Source organism: Papio anubis, chromosome X, assembly GCF_008728515.1.
Source record: "Papio anubis isolate 15944 chromosome X, Panubis1.0, whole genome shotgun sequence".
NCBI lineage: Eukaryota > Metazoa > Chordata > Mammalia > Primates > Cercopithecidae > Papio > Papio anubis.
Window position 1 is genome coordinate 130,609,140 of NC_044996.1, and position 4,206 is coordinate 130,613,345.

The window sequence follows — 4,206 nt, forward strand, 5'->3', positions numbered from 1 at the left end:
GTTTCTCCATCTTTCTAGAAAAAAATTACCCTTAACTCTCTGCATATATTTTAATCAAAGAACAGACATCAGTTTTTCCTAATTAACATTGTTTTGGTGCAAAATGTTTCACTAGGAATTTGTGGGCATGTATTTCTAAATGATTTCCAACAACATACAAACAAACCATAAGATGGAATAGTGACACCCTTTACTATTTAGCATTAAATTGCACACCTCCTTTTCCCAATTAGGAGAAAGCGATTTCTTTCTCCTAACCCTGCCCTTTGAAAGTAGAACTAATTTAAAGTTCTGGTCTCTTAGCAACCATAGCTGATTCACATACTTAGTGCAAATAGTAGATGTGCCTTTCTGAAAAGATATGAAGTCACTATCTAAGCTTCCTAGAGCATGCTTTTAAAAGGTACTTAAACTGCATATGGCAAGGTATTTTAACAGAGATAAGAGTACTTTCATCTCAGCCGTCATACTTTATTCATAGTCTTTATGACAATTAAATCTATTCCAAGTTTCTTGGTTGCCCACTCTTACCTAGCTGCAGTGGTAAAACACACATTTGCTTGCTTTAATTCAGGTATTTGCATTCTAACTTAGTCTTGTTTGCCACTCACAATAAAATTTTAGCAAATCGTGATTCATTATAATACTGTATTCTTCTAGCCACTATCCTGTTTGATGTAGAAGTACATTTTGACTAAAGACCTACTGCCTTGTTAAAGAGTCAACTTCTAAACTTCTTAACTCAAGAGCTGCAACCTTTGCTAAAAAATCTCTTGTCATATCCAAAGTTAACAATTATAGTAGTAGAGGAAGCTGTCAAAAATGGCACAGCAAGCTGTTTGCAGAAAATTTAGTTTTAGACAAGTGTTTTTGTTGTTACTGTTTTTCTTCCTTTTTCCAGGCTAGAAATACAAATTCACATAATTGCTTTCAACACACATCAGTGAGAGGAAGGTCAAAAGTTCTCAAGTTTGATTTTTGTGTTTACCCCGTAGGCTCCAACACTTAGTCAGGGGCTTTCAAAGTGATTGAATTTGATTTCTTTTATTTTTCTCCAAATAGCAAATGCTTGGTCGGTAGTTTAAGGAAATTAATAGAAATATCTTACAGATGATGTGGAAAAAAGTACAAAGAACTGGAGAGAAAAGTCAAGTAATTTTCAAACAAGCTTGAGGATAGAGCTCAAAACTGAGAAGAAAATTCATTAGTGAATAAAGTCCCTCCCAGATGTTAAAGGCTTCTGGGACCATTTGTTGTATTTTGGCCCTATTCAGTCACCTACTTTTCTGTTCCTTTCATCTTTAACTAGAGCATTTTTCCAATCATACTCCTTGTTGATAACTCTAACTAAACAAAAGAAGTAAAACTCCCTTAGTCTACCTTTGTTCTCTTTTGGTTCAGCTGGTTTGAAATAAGCTATCTCTAACAGAAGCCCAGGTACACTAGGCATCTGCTATGCTTTTGATGTTTGGACCCTTCAAATCTCAGGTTGAAATTTGATCCCTAATATTGAAGTTGGGGCCTAATGGGAGGTTTTGGATCATCGGAGCAGATTCCTCATAAACAGATTAATGTCCTCCCTCAGGGTAGAGTGAGTTGTCACTCTATTCCCTTCCACAACAGCTGATTGTTAAAAAGAGCCTGGCACCTTCCTCCTCTCTCTCTTGCTTCCTTTCTTGCCGTGTGTTCTCTGCACATAACAGCTCTCCTTCACCTTCTACCATGAGTGGAAACATCTTGAGGCCCTTGCCAGATGCAGATGCCCAATCTTGAACTTTCCAACCAGCAGAACCGTGAGCTAAGTGAACCTCTTTTCTTTATAAATTACCTAGTCTCAGGTATTCCTTTATAGCAACACGAAATGAACTAAGACAGCACCCATTAAATAATTATGGCATGAATAAACTAATCTTTCTGAAATATCAGTGAGGTAAGTTTCTATAATGTATCATCTTGTGATAGAACATACAAAATGGTCATAAAACATAACATAAAACATAAACATGTAGTTTAACAAATTTATTAAAAAACACCAATGTGTCTTCCTCCATGCAAAAACAATAGAATGGCATCTTCCCCATAGAAGCCCTCCACCTGTCTCCTTCTGATCATAATACCAGCCTACCCCCTACCGACGACCACTTTCATGCTGCATGACTTTCATGCTGCTAATAATTGTTTAATGTGGCCTATTTTAAAAATATGTGTCAATGGGATCATACAGTATTAGCCTAGCTTCTTTAGCTCAGTCTTTTGTGTTTCAGAGATATCCATCCATGTAGTTTATTCATTGCTTGCTGTATAGTATACCATGATATAAACCTACCTCTGTTTATCATTTCTACTACTGAGTTGTCTCTGTTGGGCTTCTATTAACTATGTTATTATGAACATTCTAACACATGTTTTCTGGTGCATGTAAACATGCATTTATGTGAGATACAAACACCTATAAATGGAATTGCTAGGTCATAGACTATATACATTTTCAAACGTACTATCAGATATTCTTCAAAAGTGATTTTACAATGCATATTCCCATCAACAGTGCATGAGAGTTCTCATTGCTCCACATCCTTGTTAATAATTGGCAATGCCACTTTTCTGCCCACTTCCTCATTCCCTCTCCCGAGTGCCACTCTGGCTGCAGTGTACTTGATCTGAGCTCCAGGCTCCTGCTAAGCTGGCACAGTCTCCCTTCAGCCACCATTATAATTATCTACTGGGACCTCACCAGCCACAATGAGATGGTCTCTGACATTTACAAAATATGAAAGATCACGGACCAGCTGTGCTTGGAGGTAGAGGGAAAAATAGTTGATAAGACAGAGGGTAACATTGATGACTCACTCACTGGTGGAAATGCCTCCACTGAAGGCCTCAAGAGTGAAGGTACCAAAAGCACAGTCATCACTGGTGTTGATATTGTCATGAACCTGTCATGAACCATCACTTGTAGGAAACCAGCTTCACAAAAGAAGCCTACAAGAGGTACATCAAATATTACATGAAATCAATTAAAGGCAGACTTGAAGAACAGAAACCAGAAAGAGTAAAAGCTTTTATGACAGGGCCTACGGAACAAATCAAGCAGATCTTTGCTAATTTCAAAAACTACCAATTCTTCATTGGTGAAAACATGAATCCTAACGGTATGGTGGCTCTAGTGGACTATCATGAGAATAGTATGATCCATATATGGTTTTCTTTAAGAATGGTTTAGAATGGAAAAGTGTTACAAATTTGGCAGTTACTGTGGATCGATTACCTGTCATCATAACTGGCTGCTGCATGTCATCCACACAGCACTAGGACTGATATCATCTTGAGCATCTCATTTATTGTGACTGTGATTTATTTGGAGTAGAGTCACTGTTTTTAAGAAAAAAAAAAAAAACATATTGACTGTCTAAAAATAAAATGCATTTAAACTCATTTGAGAGAATGCCTCCTAGGTTAATACATATTTAAACTAACTCTATTCTGTAATGTTCCTGGAGAAGATAGAGCCTGGTTGTAGGTCACTACTAGGAAGTATAAGACTGTTATCAGTAACTTGTACAGTGGAAACTACTTTTGGGACTAGAATCTAAAAGAAAATAATTAAAAGTTTTAATTTTGAACTGCAGTAAAGAAAAAGACCATGCTAATATCAATGCCAACATTTAAAGTGGAGCCTTATACATTTCCTCACCTACAACAGAGTAGTTAACTCTGGAAGAGATTACCAAGAGAATAAAAAGAAACTAACTCAGTCAGAAAGAAATACTTGACAATGCTATATATTTTTAAAATTTTCACCATACTCATACATGTATATTATCAGATGTTTTATTTTTGCCACTCTGATAAGTATGTAGTGCCAATATATTGTGGTTTTAATTTGCATTTACCTAATTACCAGTGAAGTTGAGCATTTTTCCATATGCTACTATTTCCCCTATTGGGATGTGCCTGTTCAGGTGGTTTTCCCATTTTTCCTTTGCATTGTCTGTCTTTTCCTTATTAATTTGAAAAAGGTTTTTATATATTCAATAGGAAGGTTGATCTTAATTATCTAGTTCACCCTCCTGAGAAACTGGAAGCACTTAAATGTACATTTTATCTGTGCGTACTTTATGGTCTCAATTTCCTTGGTGGCTCGTAGTGACTGGCTACCTGGAAAATTGAAAAAAGATTAAACTAATTCACTAAAATCTATTCAAT

At 36.2% G+C, this 4,206-nt stretch overlaps 1 pseudogene; it reads left to right on the forward strand.

The window, feature by feature from the left end:
• Positions 1 to 2,570: 2,570 nt before the first annotated feature.
• Positions 2,571 to 3,741, forward strand: LOC101000033 (annotated as a pseudogene).
• Positions 3,742 to 4,206: the final 465 nt, after the last annotated feature.